A 21,296-nucleotide genomic window follows, 5' to 3' on the forward strand; every position below is an offset into this window, starting at 1 on the left:
TTTGTTGACTTTTCTGATGTGTGTTCAGAGACTTGCCTAAGTGTGAAGTATGTATGTGTGAATCAGATACAAAACAAAATAATAGAATGTTTCCAGGATTAGTGGTTTTTTCCTTTTAGGAAAAAGTAAAAGCTTGTTTTCTTTCACTATTAACTGCAATACTCTCAAAAATTGGGCTGTAACCAGCAGGAAGTAGAAGGTTGTGTACCAGAGATGCTTCTTTTGACTGTGTTTGAGACACACATGTGCCCCCTGTGTGTGTGGAGTATGGCTCCATGCCATGCTAACATGATCTAAAACAGCTTCTGTCAGGAAGCTTTATCCATGTAGTTGTAAACCTGAGTATTTGTATGCCAATAGCTTGTGCCCAGGATAGAAAGTGCTTATATCAATAGAGCACAGCCTGCAACGGTTCAACCCTTTTCATGGCCTTGTAGACATCTTTTTGAATAAACTTGGATCACTAACAGAAGGAAAGTCTTGTCCTATTGCTATGGAAGCTTAAAATCTTAACCAAGGAGCTGGGATGTAGCCCTTACAGAAATAGGATAAGCCAATATTGTGAGGTGAGTTGTATTGTTTTATCCTTGTTACTGTATCAGAGCAGAGATAATTTTCTTCCATACAAAGGGGCTGTAAACAGTTGTTCCAATTATAGTTAACAGTTTATTTTCCCCTCCTTTTCCATTGCCTAGGATTTGTTAAGAGGACAGATGCAGTTACATTTTGCCCCTTTTTCTGAAGGATGGAGATCCAAGATCAAGTTTTGTGTGTGAACAAGTGAAAGAAACAGTAAATGATAAAATACACTTCTTCCACAGACAGGAAATTGTCGTGGTGAGGGAATGGGGGGAGGCAGTTTGAAACTTCTGTTTTAAATGAGTTTCGAAGAGAATTTCTTGTAACCCTTGCATTGAATTTCTTCAAAAGTAGGTGGAAACCTCCTTTTTATTTCTTTTTTAAAACATGCTTATGAGGTGGTAGTAAGTATTCCCTTTTATTCTGTGGTAGTTGGATAATGCACTTAATCAGGGAATGCCAGAACATTTAAAGACCAAGAGTGTAGTTTCATGAGCATTTCTTTCCATGTCAGCACTGGCATGGGCTGTCCTGACCTTAGCTTCTTATTCCTGCCTTGCCCCTCAGTTGTGCTGGTGTAACTAGTTAATGTGCCAGGTGGCTTTGCAGCAAAGCAGATTGTGGAATTTACCATCAGAAAAATATTATTTTTAACCTGGATTGATTCCCTGACCGGCCTCACTGCTCAGCTGCACAAACAGTTGTGCCAGCACAGCTGAGGAATGAGGACTGCTTAAGCTGGTACTGTAGTGGAAAAAGTGTTGTGAAACTATACCTTAATCTGTGTGTTCTAGGTGCAGTTGTACTATGCTGGCAAAATATTCTTCACATAGGTACAGCTTTTATTAGGACGGTTTGACTCTGGAATGGAGAAAATTGTGGGGTTTGCTCTGATATATTTATGTTGTCAAAATATGTCTATAAAACCAGTCTTGACAGTTCTGTTAAAATTTGTTATTGTTTATATAAACTGATTTGAACTACTATGGATCATTAGAAAATTGAAGAACTGTAAAATCAAAACATCCTCTGCTTTTTTATGCTGTCTGCTTGGAATATATGTAATGCTGGGATAGTCACTTCCATCTTCAACAACACTGGTGTTCTGCAGTTCATTCAGCCTTTGTTTTTGAAGATGAGAGTGGCAGAAAGTCTTAAAAGAAATGAAATTCACGGTGTTTTAGTAGATGTGATAATCAACTTAAAGATCAGAAGAACAGATTTAAGATTTCAGGAGATAATATGCTTAGAATAATAATTCCTTCTTATGTAGTGGTGGGTCTTTGCTGAATCTTTGTAGCTATGGGTCCCCTTGGGAAAGACGGCATAAAAATGCTTTAATTCTTTGTCCTGAAACTTTGGCTCTCCTGTTGCATGTCAAATGTCCTCTACATAGACAATTCAATTTTTTAATTTCATTTCTGATTGGGTTTTTAAATAATTTTAAATTCAGCTTCAGTTCTCAGTCTCATGTTATAAACGGGTGGGGGGGAAGGCAAGTATTTTCCCTTACTCGGACTAGTTAGTTAGAATTTTGTGATGCTTTACTTTTAAATTTTGTATTTCTGCATATTGGCATACATAGTATACAGTGTAGAATAAAAGAGCTGATATTACATTTCTTTGTATACAGTTATTGTTCTGCTAAGGTGGGCTTCCTTTAGTCATGTGTGCCTAACAGTATATTTCTAGGATTAAAAAACAATGCTGCAGTATTTAATGGTTTTTACTCTCTTAAGTTGGCAAATATCTGAGCTCTTGTGTGGCTGTTAAACAGTTTCATTTATTTCATTTGGTAATGAGTCTTTGTAATGCCTTCTACCCAATTCCTTTTACAAATATCCTTGTATGTATCGTGTATTTATCATGTAATGTTAAAGTTGAGCAATTACAAATCAATTGAGAAATCAAAGATAATGTTACAGTAGAAATTTGTGCTTTGTGTATTCCTTTAAGAGTTCACTGTCCCTATGGCAACAACTGCAAAGAGCTTTTTCTAATTATGCAAAGTTTAAGGTTTCATTAAAGTGGGGGGGAGGGAAGCAGCTCCTAAACTTCTATGTTTTGTGGCTTGGAAAGGAAGCACAAATCTGTTCTTTGTAGACAGTTGTTTTTTGGGTTTTTTTGCTGACTGTTTACAGCTTTCCTATGCACTGAAGAGAAATTTTAATATAAGGGTAAGCTTACTGCTCTGTGCTGGAGTGAAATTGTTCCAGTCACTGATATTTGAGAAAATTATGCAGTAGTTGAGAAGCTGTAAAGACAACTTATGCAGAATTTCCTGATGTTGGAAAAAGGAATATGGGCAATGCATTTCACTGTAATTAATAGTGGTTTCCTTTGCTGAATCTATAAGAAATACATTTCTAACATCCAGTGTTGTTCATAATGGAATTTTCTTTATGGAATTTTAAGTTACAGGAAGAGCTTTTTTTTTTTTTTTAATCTCTTATAAATTGAGATACAAGGAATACTTTTCTTAAAAGGCAAGTTACATATATGGTAGAGTTTTAAGTAATTAATTGTTAGATGAGTTTTTGCTATGAAACATTATAGTGGGTAGGATGTGTTTTATTCTACTATTACACATACTAATTTTACTATTAACCCATGCATAGGAGCATTTCATAATTCCTCATTCTAAATTCATATGCCTGAAATGGAGTGTTGACAGAAGCTTTTATTGTTCTAGAATATGTTTTGTTTTGTTTTGTTTCTGAAAGATACAAGGCCTCTCAGGTTGGTGGTGTTGGTGGCATTTTGACTGAGCTATCAATCCTGTTAGGACTCACTGCTGATAAAAAGGGATTGATTTTACTATAGTTGAAACAATGAAAGAAGTGAAAATATTTCAGAATATATTTTAACATCGTGAAGTTAAATGGCCCTAGATTTACTAATTTATTTATTATAACCTGTGTTGTATTATGACGAATTCAGTGCCTTCTTTGGAAGCCTAAAATCAGTCATGCATTCTAAGCCTATCTAACTCTCCTTGATGTAAAAGAGCACAGTATGGTCAAAATTCTTTCTGTGATGTCTTGAGAATTTGTCCTGGTGTGATTCAGTTGGTTACTGTCACACCTTAACTGCTGTGTCTGTCCTCTGTGCCTCTCAGTGAAAGAGTTAAGATGTCTTGGTCAGTGCTATTAAAACTACTGCATAATAATAGTGGGGGAAAGGCCACCTCAGTGGTTCAGTCACTGAGGGAACTGCTTTTTTAAGATGTACAAAAGAGTACCCTGACAGTGTCAAAATGAGGATACAACATTTCCAGTGACAGATCACTGACATTTTTTACAGCTTGAACATAGCTTTTAGAGTAAAGTAGAAGGACATTCAAGCTTTTGTTCTGAGGACTTCCTGTGTAATGACCAAAAGGGATTTTATGACAGTCTTTAGACTAATCAGTAGACCCTCTGGAAGATCTGTAGGATAAGAGGAAGCCAGAGCATTTAAAATATTTTTAATCGGCTTTTTAATTTCCACATAAGGAATTAACTATACCACCTCATTTAAAAGAACTAACCATTTATTTGCAACATGGTGGTAACTTCTGTTTTATGGAAAGTGTAGCAGTTTCCATTCCTTGTGGGTGAGAAGCAGCTTTTAGGGCAGTGAGGGGAAAATGAAGAAGTCCATCTGAAAACATTTGGTTTTGGTTTGGATTTTTATTTTTTCCTTAGTTTCATAATGATTGGTGCCAGTAACAACTCACAGTGGCCCTTTTTGATACTTATATGCTTTTCCATTTGCAAGGCTTACTGTTCTTGTAGCCAATAGGTGGCCATCCTGCATTTTTTCTGAAAGGCAGAACAAGATCTGCCAGCTGTGATGACATGGGAGGATTTGGAGCTTGACAATTTTTTCTGAACTTCAGTATATGATATTGAAAAAGCTTTTCCACTCTCTATACTGGCATCAAAACTTTCCTGCTGTGCAAATAACATTAGCAGTGGCTTTGATGTTTGGCATTTTAAAATTTCAGTTTCAAATATTTAAATGTGTTCTCTGTGATGTTTAGAGAGGACATGTGTCTGGGCTAAAAAGAAGTCTTACTCAAATGGAACCAAATTCCACCAAGGTATGTAAGCATCTAGTTAGTGGAGAGGGATCTAAAGGTCTGGAAAAAAAGTGTTGGGACTCACAGAAGCTACTGATTAAGGATTTGCTTAGAGCTCAACAGTAACAGACAAATACTTGGCACAGATGTTTGAATTTAATTTGGACTCAGTGTCACAAATTGCACTGAGGTCTATAATTTTTCCTGTTGCTCTTCTTCCTAGCTTATTCAAATCCATAACTTTAATTTCTCTCTGTGTGTTTTTCCCCACTTCAGTTCTTATGTAGGCAGGTGTCAAATCTGAATGGTTTTCTCTGTGTTCTGTGGAAGAGTGAGATGTGGGAGATATGTGTATTATACATGTAAAAGTAGAGAAAAAGTATTTCTATGCCAGTTATTGTTTTTGCTTAGATACCTAGCTTTACTTGATTTATAATACAACTGCTGGTGCAAAATCACTGTAAAAGCACCAGGTTAATTAACCTTGTTTTTAAAAAAGCACCTTTTAAACAGCAGCTGTGAATGGGCTTCTCAATATGTACTTCTCAGTAAGTCAACTTGTTGAAGGATAAGCAAAAGGGCTTTTTGAAGTGAACATAAGCAATAGCGTAGGCAGCATGCTGTAGGATGTGATTATTCTTTCTCTTCAGCACTTGTGAGGGTGCATCTGACAGCCTTGAGCCTGCCATTGCAAGAAATGCTGACAACTGGGAGCAACTTCAGCTGAGGGAAATAAGATGGTTAGCCACATAAGTGGAGAGGCTGAGGAACCTCAGCATGCTTAATGTGGGGAAGAGAGTTTTAAAGATGAGCTGATGTATAGAATTACAGGCAAGATGGGGCAGGAATGTGTTTCTCAGGTAACAAACAAAATGACAAGTAATAGATTGCAACAAGGGAAATCCCAATTGGATATAAAAAATAAGTTGCTCTTAGTGAGTGTGATTCATCAGTGGAGGAGATTTTCCAGAAACCTAGTGGAATCTCCATCCTTGGGATTTTTCAGAATTTGACTGTCCAAGGCCTCGTGCACCTGGTTTAAACCTGAAGTCAAGTCCTGCTTTCAATAGTGTTTGGAGCTGTTGACCTCTGTCAGTACCTTCGAACCTGAGTTTATCAGCAATTCTATAATGGTAGAGTTGGTTTTTATTACAGAATATTCAAGAATCATAGACCCAAGTTTAGAAAACATTCTAGATCAATACTCTTTTGTCTGGGATGCTGTTGGAAGTGCTTTGAGACAGAGCAGCCTTAGATTATATAGTTAGAGCTTTTTTGGGGCTCCATGAATTGAGATTATTGCTTCCTAAAATCTGCTTTTACATGTTTGTTAGAAATGCTTTTGTTTTGGTTTTTTTTAGGCAGTCACTGCTCTTCCTCACCTGTTCTAGGTGTAGAATTGGTTTAAAATGTAGTCCCATAGGATTTTAATAGGAATGGGGTATAAAAATGATCCAGTCATAGCACTGATCCAATGCTGGCTGTTGAAATAACAGCACATGGCCCATAACTCACTGCTCCAATTCAGCTTTTGGTCTAGCCATACTTAGGGGGTCTGTAATTCAGATTCTTAATTACAGTTCTTGGAAAGCAGGTGTAATTTGTGTCAGCCTAGTTCATTATTTCTTTCAGTTTTGCAGTAAAGTCTTTGATTTGAGAATAAGGCATTTTCAGGCTTTCTGCTTGATGGGATCTTCCAGTCTGCTGGATGTGATACAGTTGAATGTATCCAGGATGGTTTGAGCATATACAGCAGCTCATTGCTGCTAAAACACAAAGAGAAATCCAACAAAAAAGAAAGATGCTACTAGATTGATCTCTTCAATTTGTCACAGAGAGGAGGTGGACAAATATCATGGCCAGAGTAAGAAAGAGTGCAGAATTGCAGGGTCTAAGAGCAGAGTGGCGAGAGAAAGGCAAGGTATACTGAAGATTTTGGTCTGTTCAGATTTCTCATGTAGTTTCACCCCAAATCTGTAAGCACTTCATTAGTAAAGGAGCATGCAAGGCTGACTATTGCTGCCACACAGTTAACTTGGGTCTCATAGTCTTCTCATGGGAAGATTCGTGTGAAAATCTTACCCTCACAGTGGGTGAGAATAGTGGTTGAGGACTTGTGCTCTTCAGGGAAGCTAAAGGAGCCAGTTCTGTGCTTTCCTGCCTAAGGTGGCTTCTTCACCAGCCTTGTGCCACAGGAGGCACCAGACAGATCTAATAATCTGAGTTCTGGAGCTTCACTGTTTGCATCTGGAACTGTGAGTGGCCTTTACCCCTGATTTGAAAAGGTTCATAGAGATTTCAGACATAGATATTGAAAGGGGTTTTTTTTCTACTTTTTTTCCAAAAGAAAGTAGGCCAGAGTTTTAATTCTGGAATTACTTTGAAGAGTTGAAAGATAGAAAAATATTTAGAAGTATCATTTGCTTAGGGCAGTTAATGGAGGGCCTTAAATATTTTGTTTTGGTAAAACTTCAACTGTTTTGCATTAGTATTTATTTGGTTTTTAATTAAGAAAGAGCAAAGAAGAAAAGTGAGATGAGTGTTACCTGTGAAGTCCTTAATCTGAATGAGCACAATTCTCTCTTTAGCAACTAATTGTTTTCTTTTTTGCGTGCATATAGATTTTGCCATAAATGATACTCTTAGTTTGGCAGTCTTAATTATAAGAAAGGTCCAGCTTTTGAGACATTCAAATCAGTATCATTACCATCGTGGACTAATTATTTGTGTTACTTGAATACTTTTAAGTGATTTTAATTAATGTGAGTGAAATTTTGTTACTTAAATATGAATATAAAAATAAGGGGCTTTTTGCATATAGATCAAGGAATTGAGAGTGCTTTCTGAAAGGAGTATCTGGAAAGTAAAGGGAATACTTGAAGTTACTCTTTATCGTTGTGGATTTCTTGTGGCTTTTTTGTGACACATGCATTCACTACTTTGTGAATACCAGAGAAAGTGTAATTTGATCATCGAGCCACGTTTGGTAAATACCAGTTTTGTGGGGACAGCCTGTTCTATCCATAGGGGAAAAGGTCCCTGCCAAAAATCTAAAAGCTTTCTCTGTTATTTGGTTGTCTGTTATTTTACTCCAAAGGACTAAAGCACACATGTGCGTTATTTGTGACACGACAGCATCTGTATTTGTGTGAGTTGCTGTAGTGCTTGGTTAATAAGGCTTCAGACTGCACTTTGGATGAAATATGGCTAAATAGTTAAGAACTTTTGATAGATGATTTTGCAAAACTGTCTCTAACATATCAGTCAAACATTAAAGTCTGATGCGATGCGCACAGCCTGCTGCTGCTTAGCAGCTGTTCAAATACTTACTTATGTCTGGTGTATATGAAATAGATTTTTTTTTTCTTCTGTTGTTTGATGCTTTCTTTAACAGTCCAAAGCTACTTCCAGTTTTTCTGTAAATGGTGTATTTTAACACATGCTTCCTAGGAGGAAGTTGTGTGGTCTCATGGTTGTACATGACAGCTAGGGAGAAATAAACCAACTTGTTTCTTCCACTTCTAGTGCTGTGCACACAGCTATGGATTGCTGATCCATTGAATGCTTTGTGCTATGGCTTTCATGGAAATGGGATTACAAATTCCACCAACAAACTTCCAACTACATTTGTGTGTGGTGTCAAAGGTACATTTGGATGTACAGGTAACTGTAGTGTCCGGGAAAGAGCACTGAAGATGGAAGGCAATGGAGTTGTTTTGCTCTTAAATTATACGGTTTGTAACTTGTAATAGCTTACAGACTTGCTCAAAATATTATTGCTCAAGCTATCCTTGGTATCTTTGCTTTTCTCTAAGCAGATAATCTCCCTAAAGCCAGTTTACTGCTCAGGAATTTTTCACTTTTCTTTTGAGTGATGTTTTGTATAAACCAGGCATTCTCAAATTAGCCAGTGAATCACAGTGAAATACTGTATGAATGTAATGTACTGACTTCAGCAAGCTGAATGGAGGTTTTTGTATACAAGTGCATTGTATACAAGTGATGACAGAGCCCTTGCTGTAAATTTTTGCAAAATGTTAATATTCTTCCTAAAGTGCCTGCTTAGCGTATGGGGAATCAGAGACTTTGACCCTGTGACCTGGAAAAATTATTGTTATTTCAATAAGTTAGAATTCCTGCTATGTTTTAAAATGAGATCAGCAAGGAGACTGCATTGGTAAGAGTGTTTGGAAGATGATACAATTCAGAAATGTAGTGTTTTGCCTACTGCAAGACAAGAGAAAGATGATGAATGAGCTGGAGTATTATAAGAAGAGAGAAATTCTCTTTGGTTGTGTTCCAGTGTGTTAAATTCAGTGTGCAGCTCTCTTCCTGGCAGTACTGTGGAGTTCCTGCAGGATGTTAGGTGGGACTTGAGCAATGTGTGTGTGAAATCACATCAGGCTTAGCTGTGATGTTACTAATATTTTTACTCTTAACTTCCCAGTGCGTGATAATTTTTTTTCTACAAAAGTAATGTGATTTTGTGTATTTAAAACATTTTCTCAGTTAAGTCACCATTAATGTAGGCTGCTCTGTAGTAGATATGTCAACTAATGAACAGTACACACTGGTTTTAGATACAAATGAAACATAATTAATGGAAAATAAGATATATTTAAAGAAGGTAGTACTACTGGAGTTTGGCTGTCATTATATGACTGAACTGGCATTACAGTTACATGTTATTCAGAAAATCACAGCTATTCATTTACCTTTGGTATAGTCATGCTTTTTTGAGGCCTTTTATTCAGTTACTGCGTTGGTCTGGCTTTTCATTTGTAGAATATGATGAACAGTACCTAACATGACTACAAGGGCAAAGACCCAGCAGCAATAATCATAAGACTGTTACTGTTCATAGTGGCCTTATTGTAGCAGGAAATGAGAATTTAAAATACTTTTCTAAAAATTATTGTTAGTCTAATATACCTACTGTTAGAAGCTCAGTTTTAAAATTTGGTAATGAGAATTCCTCAAGCTAGAGGCCTCTCTTGCTACGTGAAATGTTGTTGTATCTCATTGGCTGAGTTAGAAACTTAGTAAAATATGTTTCCCTCCATGGCCTGGGGAGGTTTCTGCTCAGTACCACAGCTGCATTCAAACGCATTGCCAGTAGTGATGCCCTTGCTGCAGTAGTAACAACATTTAGAGCAATAGAATAAATGAAGGATGGAGAAATCTCTTGGCTGGTTGGCTGTATTCTGGTAATTACTAAGAAAACAAGGTTAATTTAAATCTTAGTGCAGAGATGGTAATTTCCTCCAAATCATTTTTCCAGACCTGGATTTTTTTCCCCAGCTCCTGCTTATGGCAAGAGTTAGCCTTATATCCTTTATGTATATATCCTTATATCCTTACCCTTAGGTCCTTATAGTTAACTTTTATCTCTCTTTTATCCTCAGTAAGAGGATGGACTGAACTGTCAATCATTAGACAATTTCTGGCCACTTGTATTGGTCACTCGGGGGGGCTGTACTGAGACCTTTTGAATTCCATCTGCTTGTCTAAACAATAATTCAATTACCTGCTTCTCATTTAGTCACATTCAAGAGACATAAAGGGAACAGGGAAAAAATAATAAAAAGACCATACTTGCCAAATGTAAACATCTTCCAAATAGGAACATGTATGTTTTGTTTTAAATTTCTAACAGCTGGAGAGAGTGTCAAAGGTGCAGCTAGACCTGAACTTGAAAAGTGTGCTTTGTTTCTTTTTATGGTCACACAAACATTTGAGAACCAGGTTTTCTTGTCATGTGACTTGCAGATCTTTGCTTTCTGACAGTGGACGCTGCTCTTGCTGGGCTGTACTGCAGTGACCAGGTTGTGACAAAGAGTCCCTGTATAGATGGGGCTTGTGCAACTAAGAATATAGAAATTTAAGTTAAAAAGTAAAGAATAGAGAATGGTTCCATGAAATCAGATAAATACTTAGAAAATCTTCCTTGTAAGATCAGGAAACAGCCTGTACATTATGTGTGCCTAAGAAGGAAAGAGAGATGCAAATGTCTTAGGAATTTTTCCCATAAATTAATGTTTCTAGTCAAAGCAATAAGAAAGATTGACCATAATTTAGACATTATTTGGGAAAAGCTTTTTTTGTTTCTCACTTTCTATATACTAGGTGTGCTATCAACAACATTTTAGGCCAATATTATACACAATTTTTTTCTCTAGGGAAAAATGTAATGCAAATGCTAGAAAATAGGACACATCATATAATGTGAATAAGACAACAATTGGCATGTCTTGTTGCTGCTGGGATTTTTGTATGTTTTTCTTAATGTAATTGTGTGCATTTAATTTGCTATACAGCCTGACTTCAACAACATCATATAATTGTATGAAAAAAATTCTAAAGGCATTACTTAAGTGCATCAAAATCTAATTAATTGTCCTTGGTGTGGACACCAAGGATACAGAATGTTTTAGGTCTGAAGGGGCTTGAAAGATCAGGAATACCTTTCAGAGGTTTATGTTGCTCAAAGCTCCACCTAACCTGTTCACTGCCAGTGAGGGGTGAACCCACAACTTCCCTGGGCAACCTGTTACAGGGACTCACCACTCTCAACACAAATAATTTCTTCCTTATATCCAACCTAAATATATGCTCTTCTAGTTTAAAATTATTACCTCATCTTCAGGAGTTTTTGACTGTGGCTATGGGCAATCATTGAGATTTGATTCTGGAATGTTTTCCCTAAAATGCTGTCATATCCCTTGATCTCTGATTCTGGCTTATGCTTGTAGGATAATGGAACTTCTAAGCCTTTTTAGAGGTGCTTGCTTTAGTATCAATGTGAAACACTGAAGTAAGTCCTTCAAATACCAATCTAGTCATCAGCAAAACCACTGGAAGATTGGGTTACATAATGCAAGCTCTGAGATTTGTAGTGCTGTTGTTGGCGTCTGCATTGAACTGCTGAAGTTCAGCTATTTGCCTGGGTATAGAGGCTTTCCAGTGCTTCCTGCTGTGAACTGAATAACCCAAAATACATATCAGAAGTTGAACTACCTGGCAAGCTGCTAAAACGTGGCACAACATGTTTATGTTCTCATGTGAATTTTAATGAAATATGGTAATATTGTCATTGGGAACATACTAAAAGGACACAAAGTTCACTCTCAGAGTTTGCAGTGTTGTGCAAACGTGACAAACAGGATAATTTTACATGCAACAACTGTAGGTCTCTATAAAGGTCACTATAAATTAGAACAAAATCATTATAAATCATGCATGTAACTGCATTTCTTTAGCCTTTTGGATTCTCTCATCATTGAATTGGCAATATACTAATGAAATTGAAGATTTTTTTTTTCATTAATAAATCTGAGAGTTGTTGCAGTTTCAGACCAGCTAGGTTTGCAGTGTTTCTCTCAGTCTTCTGCGTCACAGAAAAGGGTGTAGTGTTAACTGCACTCTTACTTGGCTCTGAATTGAAGCAATGGCACTTCTTGCTGTTCTCTTTAAAATGAAAGCTAAGGTATGTGGAATTTTAGTATGAAAACCACCAGTGCTTTTGTACTTATGTATTTCAATGCAGATTTGAGTCTCTTTGTGCTTGGTTAAATGCAATTTCAAGTTGTTTCTATCTAAATTTATTTCTCTAAGTCATATTTCTGTGTCCAAAAAAATAAATTGTTAATGTATGATTTTGAATAGAGCTTTACATTGGGAAAACCAGAGATATTCCTGGTCATATGATCTTCAAAGAATAAAAAGCATCCTGTCCTGTCTATGTGCCCACTTCTATACACTGATGTCCCATGATGGCTCTTCAGTAGTAATTGTACCTCTCTTACTGAAAGGTTTGTTATCTGGTGTGTGTGCTGTCTTGTTTTAGTTTTAAATTGGGAAATCACTATCAGAAACTACTGCTAAATATGTAGGTTGCTAGGAGTCATGATTCTAGTTTCATGAGATGTCTATTTCATTTATGTGAAGATTTTTAAATATGAGCTTAGCAAGTGTAAGCTGAATCTTCCTTGGGTTCAGTGAAGCTATCATGGGACTGATGATTCTAGAGTTCAGATTGGCAGCTCTGAAGCAGCCAGTCATGCTGGACTCCTTTCCAGTGGTGGAGCCAGAAGTCTGCAAGCTCTGCAGATCCAGGTCAGTTGGAATGTGGTTTCATACTATTGAAAGGGTGTTTGGAACCAAGGGGTTTTGAGATGGGCTGCTGTGTCCTTAGGCTGCAGGGTAGTCCCCTTTGGCCCGGAGTCAGCTATTGTAGAGGTTCCTGAAGCTACTCAACTTGTCATTCATATACATTTTATTGCTACTGTTGGCAGTGGGTTACTGGTGAGTTCCCTGAACATCTACAGCTTTTGGGGGGCAGTTTGTTCAAGGAAGATTTTGATCTGAACTAGTATAGGTACTACATTCATAACTCATTTTTTCTAAGAGCAGTCTTGGATTTGTGAGGAGTTATGTAAAACTTTTGGTACAATGTTCAGGAGCAGATGGAAAAGCCAGCAGAGATATTGGGCATCATCAGAAAGATACTGAGGACATGAGAAATGGTGTCATTCCTGTGTGGAGCCCTGGTAAGCCCTCCCCCTGAGAACCAAGGGCTACAGTCCCTGTATTTCAGGGAGCATATGTTGGTGTTAGAGAAGGTACTGAGAGGATGTTGTTTTATTTTTAATCATGGCAACAGCTCTTGCCTTTCAAGGAGGCATTTAGATGACTTAGACTTACCAGTTTGGAGAGGTGAAGATTGTAGGAGGATTTATGAGTGAAGCTTGAAAATTAATGCAGGTGGTGAGTGCAGAACTGTTGCAAAATCCTGCAGCTTGGAACTGTGTACCACTCGCTCAGGACCTGTAGGACAAGAGGTTTGAAAAAAGTCTAAGGAAGATCTTTTAGTTGATTTTGAATTGTTATTCCAAAATGTGCAGAGTAGTAAACTTCTGGAATTCTTTGCCACAATGTAATGGAGAAGGAGATAATTTCAGTAGGTTAAGAAAAGGAATTTGATTAATACATCATCAACAGCTCTGTAGAGAGAATAGGCAGGACACTGCTCTCAAGTTTCCTCAGTCACACAGTTGTACATGCACATACAGAGAGAATGAGAGGAATGTGCTCAAAAAAGGCTTAGGCTTACATGTTCTTCCTGAATATTGCTTTTTGTTGCCACTCTTGCAAACAACACTGAGCTAAAATGACCCTTTTTTGACTTGGCAGGATATTTATGTTCTTACATTAGTGCACTTTGTGATCAGAGAATCTGTGAGAGGTTATAGCATCTAGTTAGGTTTCAACTGCTTGTTCAAAATCATTGCTTCATTTTAGAAAGCCCCCCCGTGTATCTTTTTGTCGGTCATGAATCAAAAGCAGATTTTAAAGGAGATATAGTCAAGTGAATTAAAGAAAAAAAATGTTTTATCATGTTTCTTTGTAGGCTGTCACTGTTTTCAGTTACTTTTCCAAGATTTTTTAATGAGGGCTGCCTCTTAAAGAGTTTTTCCTACCTCTTTCTCTCATTGGCATTTTTATTGTCATAAGTTCTTTTCTTTTCCTTCAACTCTTAGAACAGTTGCACTGGAAATAGTGCATACTCTTCAAAATAGCTACACCTGCTTTTGACTCCAGAGAGTTCATAGAGGATTAATTTTTATGAAAGCTTTAAACTGCAGCAACATAGAAATTAAGTATGCAGAAGGAAAATAAAATACTTGACAGCTTTCTCATATTGTCAATCTGTGGAAGAAACCTGATACAATCACAGGTGGGGATGTGACGATTAATACTTGCTACTTGACCTTCCTGTGAATTAACAATGGGTTCTTCATTCATTGGGAAACTGACAAATGGAAGCAAATGTACACATCTGCATAATAAAAAAGGGAATAAATCTCCTTAGAGAGTTTTGATTATCTAGGTAAAACTGACATGAAGAATATTAGGACTGGAATCCTAATGCAGGCAGAATTTAGAGTTACTGTGGAGTTCATTAATATAATTTTTTAAAATACCCTGACTAGATTATGCAATGCAATTTTAGTTTTGTGTATTTTATTTCCATATGACATCCTACAGTTGCCATGAAACGGGTTTTACAAGACACATACAAAACATACGATTGCTTCTAAGGTGAAGGAAATGGTTCATAAGGATAGATTTATAACATTTTTGGACTTTAATTCTGATTTTCATCAAGTACTTTATTTAAGATACACATGTAATTCAGAATTTGTAATGTAATTCTGATTTTGTTATCTTCATGTATATTTCCAGTATAACTTAATGGGTAGTGTTGTAGAGCTTTTAGGGGTCTTGTGAGAACTGTGTGGACAGGAGAGCACATGAGAAGTGTTGCTCTTAAATGGTTGGGTGTGCCTTGGTGAATAAGTGTAGGAAGAATTGAAAATACCTTCTCAGCTATCTTAGAGGTATTTTGCTTTCCTCACCTTTAGTTCACCTCCAGTAAAAATGAATTAAACCCTTTTTACAAATGTCAAAGCTTTCAGATCTGAATTTCTGTTGGTAACATACTGTGCAAAGAATACAGGTCAAATTTCAAGCTGCCAACTCCTAATGGTGGCTTAAGGCAAGCTCAACTGTTGTGATAGGTTTTTCTCTAACAAAACCATATTCCTGAGGAAATTTTACTGTGATCTGAGAAACTTAATTTTTAATGTGCTTCTTATGTATGAGATTAGCCAGCGTATTGCTGAGCTGTGAAAAGGTCAGCTATGCTTTGATAGAATTGACAGAATGACCTGCAGTAAAGGAAGGTGGCTTGGTTTTTAATTAATTCTCTTAAGGAAAAGGGAAAAAAAATCCAAACCAAACTTAGGTAAAATCCATTAGTAGGATCCCTTAATGTGTGCATTAGCTTTACTGAACTAGCAAGAATTAAAAATTCACAGTCAAACAAAACCAAACCCTTTTTTTTTTTATTTGCTCAACAATAAAAATGTCCAACCCAACTAATTTCCCTTGAAAAAGAAATTGTGTAAGTGCTCATAGTTTCCAAGGAATACCGGACAGATTAAACCTCTTTAAATGTTTCATGTGTGCACTTTTGCTGTGGGACCCATTAAAGTACATTGTTATTCCGGCCAGGAGTTTAAAAGACATTATGAAATGTGTTAAATAAAATTTATTTCTGGAAATTACTCTTTGTAATGAATTTGGAGGAAGAAAAAAAAGTTGTGCTTCAAGGTAGGAATTGCTTCCAGGTAGAAATTGCTTCCTGGTATGGTCATTTAAAATAAATTTTCCATAAGAACAGATTACTTCTTTGAACTGTTCCAGAGTTTGTCATTTTCCTCTGACCTTGCTCATCATTAATTATTTGATAGAAGTCTTTTGGTTTGATCTAATTCAGTAATGTGCTTGGGGAAAACTCTTAGTGATGCTTATTTGCAATTCTGGGGTTTTTTTTCAATTTTAAGGTCATGCAATGAAATCGGGTTTATGTCCTTTGTGTTCTTGTTTGGATTCAGAACAGTGTAGAGTACAAATGTGGCAAACAGTTACAAGGAAGTTTCACTGTTTAGTAAGTTGAGGATGAGATGGGAAACTGTGATGGGCTAAATTTATTCATTCTTTATTTATTTAAGAGATGGATGGCAATGAGTGAAGTACAACATCTGGATTTGATAATACTATTCTTTAAGCAGAGATACTGGTGAAAAACTGTTGAAATGGTTCAAATTGGCCATGGAAAAGCTGAATAATATATTAGAACAATTAAATTATACTAGGAATATTTAATAAACCTGTTTCCATCATGCAGTTCTCACACTTTTTTTTTTAAACATGCATTTAAAGTGTTAGTGATGTTAGTGTAAGCTTTTAGATTTTGTCCTGTCACTTCTTAATCTCTTTTGCAGAAAGAATATGGGACTCTGGGGTAGAATGTTCTTGTTTCTATATTTTTGCCCTTACAAAATTACTCTAAATTTTAATTTTAAGAAAACAAGTTTGTGTTCAGGCTGCCTGATATTTGGCTTAATGTAGGCTTTCAGAAAAAGTCTATTAGGGCTAAATGAGGAGCAAAGAATTTAATTGTTCCTTGCTGTTTAATTTCTAATTTTTTGTATTGTAGTTTCTCAGAGAACCAGACAATTTTGGTTTTGTTTTTCTTGGGTTTTTCTTTTTTCCTGCCTGCAAGGTGTCATTGACAGAGTTAAAAGTGTGCTGTCCTGCCTGTAGCTTGGAACCAATTTCTGTAAGGAAAGTTGGCCTTACATGCAGTGGTAACTCTTTAATTTCTCCCCCCTTCCATTTGCTAGGCACACATACAGTGAAAGTTACTAGTCTCGTGTTTAACAAGAATGTTCCATTATAAATAGGGAAGAAAAGGAAGAATAGGTGTGGAAATGGGAGTGTAAGATGTTGGAGAGAGAGGTTGCAATAGAACAATATGGCATTTATTGTCTGATGATTTTTTTTTTTTCCTAAGCAATAGGGATACAGAAACATACTTCTAATTTTAAGGGGAGTGTTAACACAGAAGTAAGTACAAACTGGCAATAAGCTTGCAATGCTTGTTACAGTCAAAGGAATGGAGATCCTGCTTAGAAGGGGTCTTCTGTGGCTAGAGATTCATATATTTATAATGTGATTGCCAGTCTTGTAGACTGGAGAGGAAATTATATTGTTTAAAGAAAGCTGAAAGAAATGCTAGCAATATTAATATCAGCTATACTTTGTTGTTCAAGAAATCCAGTGTAAAGAATCCCTCAATGGAAAGTGAACTAAGGTTAGTCTTCAGTTGAATTATTGGAGAGAAACATCAGGCTGAAAAAGGGGCCCATAGAAGTTTCATAATATTTGTTGGCTTAGTGCCTGGATAGGTGTTTGGCTAAGATAACAGAAAAAATGTAGCTAAATATATGGGGGAAGGTAGAAGGTATGGCTCAAGAAAGCATGGACTGAGGAGGGGTGAAGATCATTTTACTTTTTGGAATTACCCAATGCACAGATACACGGGCTGTGTGTCTTAGTCCTGATGAAGGAGCCTGAGATAAGTATAGAGGGATTAGGTGGTTTATTTCGGGGTTTTTGTTGGGTTTTGGGGTTTTTTTCATCACCCTTTTAATTGCTTGTGTGTTTCTGCTGTTGGTTTAGCAACCTCTACCAGGCTTGCATTGCAACTTGCTGCATCTGATTTCCTGTGATTACAGCAGTCTTTTATGCATATTGTCTGTATCCTACACCATAAATGCTACAAGAAAATGTTCTCTTGTTTCTGCATTCACTTTCTTAAGAAATATTTACAGCCTGATTTCTAAAGTAAGCTTTTAGATAGATTACTTTACAGCATTTTAACCAAGTGAGTAACACACAGATCAGATGTGATCAGATTAAAACCACAAAAAAACATGAGCAATTTACTTACTAGATGTAGCTGAACTAACAAGGGAGGTATAAAGGCTGCATTGATTTGAGTTTTGAGAAGGTGAAGGGCATGCTGGTTGCTGTGGCATTTCTGCGTATTTCCAAAAGCTGTTCTCTTCAACACACAAAGGCTGTTTCCTGAATGGTAGCTGACCATAAATGGGACTTCAGTCATAATGAGTGCATCGTAACTCCAACTGGAACTATTAAATACAGCAGTTATGTTAAAATCTGCACAATTATCTTTGATATTTTTGTGGCATGGACTGCTTGTGAAGTTGCAGTAGGAAGAAATTTGTAATGAGCAAGAAGTGCAGATAACATTCTAGTCTGTTTACATTTTGTGATGTTTAATTATTTAATAAAATCCATGTTGGCAGAATCTACTCTGAAGAACACTTGCTTTATAAGTATTTTCTGGAAAGTCAATGTGATATACTAAATTAAGGTTTGTATTGAAGAATTGTCTGTGGTATGTTAAACATGTGCTCTGTCAGAAGAAAGGAGACTTGAAAAATTATGTATTTAACTAGCACTGGTTCAGTACTCTAAGAGCCTAGTATTTGGCATCTGAGTTATATTTCACATTAAGTTGTCTTTGAATATATTCATAAACAAGGGAGGCAGTGTATTTTGTCTCATACTCATGGTTCTGAGTAGTCTTTGGGAGATGACACATTGTTTACTTTGGTTTCAATAGTTTTCACAGAATAAAGCTTCAACAGGAGCTCCATCATGATACAATTGCCAGGCCTTTTAAGTTGTCTGGGGATCATGCCAATACTCTTTGAAAAAGAACACAGCTAATTAATTCTTCCGGTTACTTAGGATTTCTGGCATAAATGAGCACTGGGATCTCTGTCTCTCTTCAACATTATAAAGTCACATTGAAGGGGTTGTTTTGAGGGGTTTTTTATAGCTAGAAGCAGTATGTAAACCTATTAGTAAATGGCATTACTACAAGAATAACTTTATATTGTACTGCACACCAGTATTTAGAAGTGTTCTTTTGTAATTAAACTTTTGATATTAATGATTTTAGGAAGAACTATTTCTCTGAGTCACCAGTGTTGAATTTTCCTTCTTCCAATAATTAATTTCTTGAATAGATTATTCTGATTATTTCTGTAACGCTGTATTGCCTTGATTTTTATGCCAGAGTCTCTGAATGAAGCAAAAATGCTGCCAGCAGTTTCCTTTGCCTCCTGTTGATACCCTTTTCTTCTGAAGTCTTAATTACTGGCAGTCTTGGCTGTTCATTCCTGCATTCATGCCTTTATTTTCCACTTGCATATGTAACTTTCTAACAATATTCTGGATGATCCTGAGTTCCATGGCTGACAGCAGTGTGGTGTGTCTGTCCCTTAAGCTTCCATCTGTCAAAGTAACCTTCAGTTCCTTTAATTTTGCCCCTGGAGATGCATCCTGAGTCCTTTTTGTAGCTTCTTGCAACATCAAGAACTGGGAAAAAAACTTTACACTGTCTTTACTAGAGAGGCCTCAAAAGACCTCATGACCTGTCACTTCAGCCTTTCTTAAGGTTAATTTGAGTTTATTAATAATCTCTTGATATCTTTGAGGTCTTCAGTGGGTTCTTCTTCTTGAAGTGATGATTGGAATGAGACCTTCATATTCATATGATACATTTTCCATATGTTAAATTGTCAGTGAAGCCATATCAGTTGCCTATTGTAATTGAAACTAGGGTGAAAAAAACTTCTTTCTTTTTGTGTTGGAGTATATTTCTCTGAGTTAAAATAGTGGGGACAGAGCCTCTTTGCTTCACTTCCTCCGATATTACAGTAAAAATATTTTGCTATGTTGAGACATTTGATGTACACATGCAAAAATTTATCAGCAAATTTAGTAAAGTGATATTGCTTGCAGGCATCTGCTTGGTGCTAAGCCACCAAAACTTAAAAGTACTGTAGAAAAAATAAAAATAAGCTATCTCCCAAGTTCTGCATGCTACCAACAAATAATTGAACTTTGCAAACATTGAATGATGACCCATAAATCATGTTACGCCTCATGAAGATGCAGACAAGTTTTTCTGTAGCACTTTTGAAATTTAAGGTAATTGTTACAATACTTTGCTGCTTTGGAGTATTAAATGGGAACTGTGGTCATTATGTGTTTTATTAAGACTTCAGACATTGAAAAATGAGTTAGAACACAAAATACTTTATTGAAATGAAGCACTGGGGTGACAGTGTGGAGCATTTGTTTTAAGTACTGGGTTTTTTTATTTGTTCTCTGTGGTTTTTGAAAAGACTACATGGATGAATCTCTTTCAACAGAGTTTTTGCTGTGGCAGCTGCGAAGGTGCTTTTTTGCTGGTACAATTTAAATAAAGAGTAAATACAAAATTTTTTGTACTGTCCAGGGAACTTGAGATGGAGATCATAGAATTTGCTATTCTAGGCTAGAGAAATGGGAAAAAAATTAAGCTATCTTAGGAGGATTGAGAGGAATTAAAAATTTAGCAGGAAGTTTAATGAACTGCTCAGTAGAAGAGGGGTGGGAAAATTGCATTTGATAGTGAACTAGGGTAAACTAGTTTTCTTGTTAATAGAATCTTCTGGTTTTGTGGATCTGCTGTGGTCTTGTTTGGTTTGAAGTTTAATTAGAGAAGTATTGCAATACAGTTTTTGATAAACAATATAATTGTTTAGCTGTTTCATTTGAAGAGTGTTTTCCTTATTTCTTTTAAGAAGGTGCAAGATCAGTATTCTTGTCACTGCTTAAATTAGTCTAGCACTGTAAACTCTTGAAGTAACACACATGTACTTCTAGTGAGATATAGACTAAGTAACTTTTTAAATTGCTCTACTGCTGCCACAGAGAAAGTGAATAAAATTCATGGAGATGCTTGAGTAAGATTTACTAATTTAAGAGGCAAATGTTCATTGGAGTTGACTATGCCAGGGTTTCTATGAACCATAGGGTCATATTTGTTTATAATGCTATTTTATATGAAGAAGATCCCATTCCATTGCTTAACACACAGGTGCATTCTTGGAAGATTTATTGGTAGAAATTCTTCTTGGTAAACACCTGTAGGTATCATATGGTCTGGACAGATCATTTGTATGAATGTGTTGATTGGTGATTGTGAAATTGTCTTATCCATAGCTTTCATAATTTCCTTCAAAGCAGGAACAGAATTAGCTGAAGAAGCCTGCAGTGTTATTTCCTTCTAGTAATAATTTCAGAATATTCTGAAGTATGTTGGGTGAAAACCAAGTAGACAATTGCTAGTAAATTCTGAAGCTTAGAGACATTGAACTTCTAT

At 36.3% G+C, this 21,296-nt stretch overlaps 1 protein-coding gene across 2 annotated transcripts in view; it reads left to right on the top strand.

The window, feature by feature from the left end:
• TAB2 (TGF-beta activated kinase 1 (MAP3K7) binding protein 2) overlaps positions 1–21,296 on the top strand; it is a 60,760-nt gene that overhangs the window by 18,893 nt on the left and 20,571 nt on the right. The gene's annotated exons all lie outside the window — the stretch shown is intronic.

The sequence above is a fragment of the Agelaius phoeniceus genome, chromosome 3 (assembly GCF_051311805.1).
Source record: "Agelaius phoeniceus isolate bAgePho1 chromosome 3, bAgePho1.hap1, whole genome shotgun sequence".
Lineage (NCBI taxonomy): Eukaryota > Metazoa > Chordata > Aves > Passeriformes > Icteridae > Agelaius > Agelaius phoeniceus.